Raw genomic sequence first — 9647 nt, forward strand, 5'->3', positions numbered from 1 at the left:
TGTTAGGACATTCTTCAAATGTCTTTTGGTGAATATAAATACATGTTTCTGTGGGGTAAATACCCAGAAGTGGAATTGCTGAGTCATATTAACTTTAAAAGAAAGTTTTATATGAATAGGGCAAATGGAGAACCAGTGCCACTTATAAACAGAAGACAAAATAAACACCATAAAAAGAAAAGAAGATTACTAAATAATAGCCAGACAATCTCTGCTGAAGGCTCTCAGCTTGAGGCCTCACTTGCCTTGTTCCCTATCTTATGCAAATATCAGGGAGGGGTTAAAGATGCTCTAGTACTTATAGAGATTTTTGTCTTGATTAACGAGAACACCTGAAAGACAGCTGAAAGATAATTACTTTCTCTCTGTGTGATTCAACAGCATTTAATGCTGCTCTCTACCTAAAATCATCAAGTGTACTACAAAGGGTCATAAGCTACAATTTGGGGGAAAAAAGAACACATGAACAGTTTCTTCTAATTCTGACAGTTCATGACTTTATAGACCAGCAGTTCTCAGTTGAGGGTGATTTTGCCTTCCAGGAAATATTCAGGAATGTCTGGAGACATTTTTGATCATCACCACCGTGGAGAGGGAATGCTACTGGCATCTAGTGAGTAGAGGCCAGGGTGGCTATTAAACATCCTACCATTTACAGGACAGCCTCCCAGGGCAGACAAAGAATCATCCACCTCAAAATGTCAATAGTGCTGAGGTTGAGAAGCCCAGCTACACACTGAGATGTCACCATTGTGAAGGTCCTTCCACGGGAGCATAATAGAACTCTGCAGTGATCAAAGGGATTCCGCACTGGAAACCATTGACTAGTACTTTCCCAGAAAGCAAATGAAAAGACAAGGGGTCAGTGTAATAGAGCAGTGTGGATATTCAGATCTGAGACCTGCTCCCCGCTCCTTTCACCTACTTGGAAACCAATACCAGAATGAAGTCACTTTCACAGCAAGAAGAACAGGTTCTACTTCCCAGGTGATAGGTCCTTCAGATTCCCTCAAAAAGAAATTAGGTTAATTACAACTTCCTACAAGGGAGAAAACCATACTTCTAATCACCTTGTTTCTACTGCTACTGACTTGATTGGCATTTTGGGAGAGAGTTGCTTCTCAGACCTTGCAACCTCACTCAAGTGGAGTGCATTTGGAAAAGCATTTATCTCTGTCTAGCTCTTTAGACTAAGGATGCCAAAGGAAATGTACTCAGTAATCTTTACAACATCTCCATGAAGTATTATAACAATATACATTGTCCCGATGATGAAACTCCAGGGTTTGATAATGAAGGGGAGAGAGTGCCAGAGTTCGAACTCAGATTTTCCTGTGGTTAGTTCAGTAGGCTCAATTACATCTTCTTTCATCATGAATTCAAGGCCCCTTGTCACTTCAGTCCAACAAAGAGGAAAAAAGATGAGGTAATGGAGAAGAATAAAAAGAAGTACTTAAAGAAAGCAAGAGAAATGCACCACACATTGGAAAGCCTGTTAAATAGGGAGTCAGAGTAAGAAAAACGTTCCTCAGTGCTACAGAAGTGCTTTGGAAGTAATTAATTAGCTGATCTGTTGTTTAATGGTATGGACTTTATGCGGATTAAATGAACATGATAATCTTGATTTTACCATGTAAATCAGTTTAGGGAAGAAAACACCCAGTGATATCGTTCTGAGTTGCAATTTTTAAAATTAAGCATAAAAGTTCCTACTCAAATTTGAAAATTGAACTTTCATTTTTGTAACTGACCCAGAACTAATCTGTCAAAAACATAGAGTGTTCCAAAGAGAGCTATTGATTGAGTTGAAAATTTTCCCCTTGGCATTTTCCAGAAGGCAATTTTTGGAGCACCTACTGGAGGCGTTCTCATTGATCAATTCTTCCTTCTGACACCTTAAAATAACATTTGAAGAATAAGCCTTTGGCTCAAGTCTCAGGATCTGACTTGAAATCAATTGTGGGAAATCTAGGAAAGCCCAAGACAAAACAAGGTAGAACCTGACATTGGAGAATTGATAAAGGAAAGAAGTGTATCTTTCTCAATTAGATTTTCAATCGAGCCCAACTCTGTATAAAAGCTCTGAGGGCCTGAGGACAGACAGTTTCATATAACTTCATCTAAGACTCATATGGGTGATAAGAACCTACATAGAAACTAATACAAGAAGCGTTCCTAGGAGTGCCTATGTAAAAACTAGGAGTATAATTGTTTCTTAATGAAGGGCCTGACAAAAGGTCACAACTTTTTATCTTACCAAGTAGGAATTTTTTTAAAGTATTTAAGATCTACCATCGCCATCATTTACAAAAAAAGAAAAGGACATTTTAATTCAGCGCTAGCAGTTAGAAACCACCAAGTCAGGGATGATCTAGTCCAACAGGTCTCAAACTTTTTGATTTCAGGGCCTCTTTGCACTCCTCAAAATTATTGAGAACCCCACTAGATTTCATGTGGGTTATATCTACTGGTATTTGTAGTATTAGAAATTAAAGCTCAAGATAATTTTAAAATACAAGAATATATAAACACACATTCAGAGTGATGACATCATCACATGTCATGGAAAACTCCACCATGCACTGAGGAGAGCACGAGAGTGAAAAAGGAAAATAATGCCTTTACTGTCATCATGAAACTTGTTTGACCTTGAGGACAAGCTGAAAGGATATTGGGAACTCCCAGATGTTCCCAGACCATTCTCTGAGAGCGACTGATCTAGTCCAGTGGCTTCATCTTATTGATCAGGAGACTGAAGTCTAAAAGGGCCAGTGACCTTTTCCAAGGTGGCAGATGGGAAAACGTCAAAATGCACCAGCACACACACACGCATACCCACATGCATACACAGAGGCACACACACATGCATACACATATCCGCGCATAAACATTTAGCCCATGTAGTTAGGTAGAACACACTCTGGAACCTGCCCCACACAGGAAGGAGGACAAGCTCCACTGCCACATACAGTCCTTTCTATGAGAAGAACAGAACAGAGAGTGAACAACCGGCCCCTAGCATCTTCTGTATTCTTCTCATGACCTCGCTGTGATGGTAGGTTATAATAATAAAGCTGACTTGGGGTGGTATTGCAAACACCCAGCAATCTGAGGGAGAATCTTTCCATTTTAAAGGCTGTTTTGCTTAAAGCAGCAGGCTTCTGCTGGAACACCAATTTCTCTGACTTGGAGGGCTAGCCTCGGCTCTGCAGAACAAAAGGATGATTTGAAAAGAGAGGTCTTAATTTGTAGTTTGTTGTATTTTGAGTTTAAGCCAGACCCCGAAGGGAAGACTATAATACCATTTGAATTACATAAAAGAAAAAAATTCCTCAGCGGTGCCAATAATGGAGCTTGTGGATGCTATTTGAATGCATGGCGAGGAAAATCTCTCTCTTAAATTTAATGTCCTTTGTGTGGTTTTCTTTCTTTGTCTTACAGGTAGAAAAAACACATGGGTTTAGAACATTATTGCTTGGATTAAGCTACCTTCACTTATGCTGACTAAAACAGAGCTGTTTTTGAGGCTTAATATTCGCTGAAAAGTTTATATCCCCAAATCAATTAAACCACAAAGTTTCCTTAACTGGTCTTAGCTCTGTCATCGAACATTTCTTCTTGTCAAGAGAGATGTCATCAATATTCTTAAGCTTTTTATGCGAAATAAATAAAAACTAATAAGGTATTTGAATGGGACAGTAGCAGATATATAGCAGAGGGTGCAATGAAGTTGAGTTCAGAAGTCCGAATTTAAATCTAGGCTTTCCATTTATTAGCTAGATGTCTGGCAAAAGACTAATTTTTCTCTTCTGCAGAACAGGAACAGTAGTACTGTCTCACAAAGCCCTAATTTTGAGGGGTGTATCCTACTGCTCATGATCCCCAGCAGAACCCAGAATGATCTATGTCCTCACGCTGGCTCTGCTATTGCAGCAACCAGGGCCCAGTGGCCCCTTGTCGCTCTGGAATCAGCAAAATGGCAGCCACAAAAATGGGGCCAGGGCTGTGAATGGCAAACTCTTAGCTCAGCTCCTGACATAACAACAGCTCAGTAAATGTTAGCCATTCTTATTTTCATTATTAATAAAACGGTATTTCCAGCTGAGGATAATTTACTGGGACAGTATGAATTCTGTCTTAGTCCAAATCAACAGTATTTCTGGAGCTGAGGTATCTTAACACCAACATAGCCCAGAGGGCAGGCAAAGATTTGCTGTGTTCCACTAGATGCATCTTGTGGTATTTCTTTCCATTGTACTAATCAAGAAATGATTTATAGAACACATATTTGCATGATTGGAAAACAACACTTTAAAACAATTGTTGCCGTCGGAACTATGTACTGGCTGGGAGCTAAGGCAGTAAGTATGGAACCCACAAGTCTACCAGGTGATGGTCGTACTCTGACTGCCACCCTGGCATCTAATAGCTCACAAGGCAACACTGAGCTATCATTTCAGCTCCTTGGGTGATACCTAACTGTTATTTTCAAATATTTCAACATGTAATTTTTAAAACGGATGGTCATTGAAATGCATTATTTCAGAACAATTCCCCTGTTTGGACGTTTCCAGTGTTAAGACTCCTGGATCAGAGATCTTTTACCATATGCATATTAGTAGTTCATGTGCGTAAGAATATCCTAGTGCCAGATACAAAGGTGTTCAAACCATGTTGCTGAATTGAAAGGAAAATTCCTTATCATATGCCCTTTTTTTCCATAGCAATTATCATTATATATTTTATTAAAATCAGCTGTAGGAAAAATATTTTTTAAAACCTGAGATCTAAACTCAGCAGCCAGACTTTTTGATTGTCTTCATAATTCTACTGAACGTGCATAGAATTAGAATTTGCAAAGGCACAAATCAAGTAATCAGGAAGTCAAGCTTACAAAGGCAAACATCGTGCAAACTTATCATGAAATCCTGAATTGGCAGAAGCAATTCTGGGATATGTATAGGAAAATGTGACGCTTGCATTTCTAAGCAGATAAGACTGAAATTCAATAAAGTGTTCATAAAATTCTGCTAAAAATTTGGCCTTGAATAATGTATCAAGTTGTATAAATATTAATTTGGAAAACTGATGAGTACAGCTGCATTTTGAGTTTGCCAAATCATCGTAGAATTATGGAATCATAAAAATACAAGCAGCAGCTAAGTTAAAAAGAAAAAAGAAAGCCCCCACTGTCTGTCTGTTGCCCTATTTCGCTATTATATAAACACCTTCCCCAGAGAGGTCTCTGAAGACAAACCTGAAGCTCACCTGCCCTTGGGGTTTTATGTTCTAGAACCTCTAAATACCCTTTATTGTTTACAACCATCTGGGTTAGGTTTTTCTTCACGTGCAAGTAAAGCATTCCAACTCACAGAAGGATATTCTCTTAGTTCTTCTTTTCACTCTGTAGTGGATCCTAGCAGGTTCCTATGATGCATCAATTATTCCACCTTCTCTTCCTTCAACAAAAAGGTTTTGTTCAGGTGTCAACCTCTTCCCCACACAGCCATGCGCATCAAAGGAAACGGATCCCACCCCTGGCTCCAGGAAGGAGCTATTCCCCAGCCGTCATCTTGGTTTTGCGTCTTCTGAGTCAGGTTCCCTCTTGGTGGTCAAACAATTACCAAGAATTTGGGGAGCCCCTTACTTCTTGTCCACATCAGGGGAGAGCAAGTATTTCTAATTCTGTGTCCCAAACAAGAGTCCCTAAATTTACTTTGACTTAGGTCACATGCCCAGCAAATAACCAATCACTTTGGCTGGAGGGACGAAACATATTGATTGGCTTAAACCATGCCCCCCCAACCCTGGGGGGGCAGGTGAAGTTAGCCATTGTAGGAGAGCGTTCACCACCACAACAAAAATCTACATGCCGTTAGAAAGAGGTAAACAGGGGATAAACGCTGAGTAGGTAGGTTTACCAGATTCAGCAAATAACAATGCCGGGCGCTCAGATAAATTTAAATTCAGATAAACAACAAATAATTTTTTAGGATAAGTATGTCCCTAAAATTGCATTCGACATTCTTATACTAATATGAACGTCATTTATCTGAAATGTACATTTCAGGTCAAGTTTGTCTGGGTGCCTGTCTACTGTGTTTTTAGAGGTAAACATCACAATATATACAATGCAATACAGTATAACATAGCTCTGGGTGGAGAATGTAGGTGGACAGATGTAATAATGACTACGATTTGAGTGCCAATGATAGGTCAGGAGTTTTGTTTAAGTCAACTAATCCTATTATCATCACTGCAAATTAGATATTATCATTATCCCTGTTTTACATGTAATAAAAATGTTAGGCTCTGAAAGGTTAATTAATTCATGGTCACAGAGCTAGTTGAGTCACTAATCTGGGGCCTCAAGTCTCTAATCTGTATGCTTGACTCCCACACTCCCAGGCCTCTCTTCCCTTCTAGAAGGAGTCAATGTGAGAAGGACACACCTCCATCTGTACTCAACCATCTCCGAGGTCCCTTTCTTTCGACACTAAAGGTCTCCTTCAACTTTAATTATGACCCTATTTTAAACAGGCCTCCAGAACTCAAGAGAAAAAAATCTGCAGAATGGATAAAACATGACAACATGCAAGGCCAGCTGACTGGAGGCCCTGGGCACTAGAGCTTTCCTGGAAGATTATTTTTTCCTCTTAAATGTACACATGCTTCCCAGAAATCCTCAGCTGGTGATAGTTCAAAATTCACATACCTTTAGTGTAATTGATTCCAAGCTTTCCAAAATGCTGTATGTCTCCTCTGAAAAATTTACAGCAAATTCATTGTCTCAGTAAAGAGTTCATTTCGGAAGGTCTTAATGTCTCACTTCAATCCACCGTGGTGCAGAGCAAGACTCATCAACTGCTCTCAAGAGCACATGACAGGGCCGGCCAGGTGGCGAAGCAGTTAAGTGCAAACGTTCCGCTTTGGCGGCCAGGGGTTTGCAGGTTTGGATCCCGGGTTGGACATGGCACTACTTGGCAAGCCCTGCTGTGGTAGGCATCCCACATGTAAAGTAGAGGAAGATGGGCACGGATGTTAGCTCAGGGCCAGTCTTCCTCAGCAAAAAGAGGAGGATTGGCAGTGGATGTTAGCTCAGGGCTAATCTTCCTCAAAAAGAAAAAAGAAAAAGAGCACATGAAATAGCAGCTAACCGTCACAAACAGAGTCCCCTTAATCGAGTCTGCTGTCAGGATTCTCTTCTGTTCATTAAATACATACAGTTCACTTTTCTTTTCCTCTCCAGATCAAGTTCCCAAACCCGTAATCAAACCATTAAGAAACACAAACCACTGTTTTTGAGTATTTTCCAAGTTGGTCCACCACTCATTGATGTTGCACTCAGTGACCTGCTGTGTGTTCCAGGCACTGCATCCCAACTTATTCCTGACACATCAAGGCAGCTCTCATCTCTTCCTAGTGACGACAGGAGGGAGGCGACAGTGACTTGGTGGGGTTGGTGGGCATGACTTTGGATTGGGGATACGGTTAAGTGTGCTTTGATAAGTAGCAGAATAATTGGCAAAGGGTGGCCACTAATTTCCAGGTGTTGTTAGCAAAGCAATTGGACCAAAAAGTTAGTTCCCCAGATGGCTAAGGCTGCTCTCCTCACGGGGCAGCTCCTTCTCACTAGATCTTTATTCTCACATCATCGTGAGGTTGGACATTAGGCCAGAATACTCAAGACCAGTGGCCACCATTGCCTGGAAGAAGAGGAACTATGGGAAAATCTATCTGCAAAGATGACCTCACTCCAGGAGATCTCAGCAGCCTAATGTGGCGGGCTTGAGTGGAAAGGCAGCCTGCTATGGCTGGTTGACTTCAATCTTGGTTAGCCTGAATTTTTAAAACGGAGAAAACAACTCATATATGTGCTCCCAGACCCTCAGGTCCCTATTTATGTATTAATGCTGATAATTTCTTTCACAAAAGCACTTAAGACACTTTTTACATAATTAGTATTTATTTTGCAGATCACTGTGACCCTCAGATCTTTTTCTACCCAGTTTGCACAGAGTGGATCCTCCTTACCCCTCTCCTCTTTATTGATTCAGTTCTTGTCAAATTGTGACTCACCTTCCAATTCTGTCTTGTTCACGTATGTCCTTACCTTCTATTTGACAATTTAATAAGGTTGCTTTGCTATTTATAATCTGGTTCTTTATAGCACTATAGTGGTCTAATTTAGGTCATCCAGATATTTAATGACAATATTTTCTATTAGATTTTATGTGTCATTGATTAAAAAGTTAAATTGTCTAAAACCCAAGCCAGACCCCCATAGAATTGTAGTACATACATTTCCTCTGGCTGGCTGCCCTTGAATAGGAATTAGAAATCAGAAATATTAGGTGGCTGGCTGTATGTAGAGTATTCAGAGCACATTTATATCTCAAGTGGCTTTCTCTGTGCCATATTAGCCTTTGGGGTCACTTCTTCTGCCCTCAGTGTGTATACTCACAGACAACAAAGCTATGTTAATATTAACCCGATCAAAATAGAAAATGCAACATGCTGCAAAAAGATATACACTGTGTGCTCCAAATACATTTCAGTTCCGATCTCTACAAGCAATCTTAATCGGGGAACTTTTCCAAATAATCAGTAAGACGTTTTGTCACGAATTACGTCACACATTTATGTTGACATCTTAAAAAGCACATAAGGAAGGGGAAAGTTAACAACCTGAGAAACAAATCTACGTTAATGGCTTCTAACAATCTGTTGTGCCTCCTGCTCTGTTCACTACAAATTAACAAATGCTTTGCCTTAACTCAAAGGAGACTCAGGGCTGCTATGGGAGACCACGGGGAGAGAGGTTTTCAGTAGGGGGCTTGCTACACCACTCATGGGATGGCCTGCCTAGCTGCCCACTCTGCTAACCCTCCCTCCAATGCATTATGCCTTCCTAGACCTTTGGCTTCTGTACCTTTCAACTTCACCTCACAGCAATGAGCCACCTACTTCTTCCGATTCTTCCCGCAATTTTTTTCCTGGTTCTCATCTCTTTTCTTTGTACTTTTCTCTGCCTCATTCATTTCCTTGAAGTACCTACTGTACTACAAGCAATGGTCTAGGCATTGGGACTTCAACAAGAGCAGTACAAAATACTTGCTCTTAGAGAGCTTATGTATAGTGGTGAGGTCCCAACCTCATCTGTGAGGATAGATGCTAAATAAGCATACAATATGCGAGGGGCTGAGAAAGAAGAGAGTGATGGTGGCTGCGAGAGGGAGTGGCGCTATTAATCACCAGCATCCACCAGACGTCCATCCTTTTGACCTTCTTCTTGTCCTTCCCTATGTTCCAAAACTTGGGAAATTCATTTGCTCACATAGTTCCTCTCTAACGCCAATTTCCAAATTTATGTCTATATCTTTTCCTTTCTATTTCTGATTTAACCGTTACTCTCAGGGGTGGTTTCATTCTCCTGGTTGGTTTTATCTAAAATAAACCTTGTTATAAAGTAGTTTCTCCATGGGAAACTCCAGTGGGTCCTGAGAACAATATTACAAGAAGGTTATTGTGTCTGTACTTTTGTGTATTTGGATGTTGGGCATGCTACATATCTAGGGTAATTTACTGCATTTTCAGTTTCCATTCAGGTGTTTGCTACTGTATGGACTCAAGGAAGTCACCAAATA

This window comes from Equus przewalskii, chromosome 8 (genome assembly GCF_037783145.1).
Source record: "Equus przewalskii isolate Varuska chromosome 8, EquPr2, whole genome shotgun sequence".
Classification (NCBI taxonomy): Eukaryota; Metazoa; Chordata; class Mammalia; order Perissodactyla; family Equidae; genus Equus; species Equus przewalskii.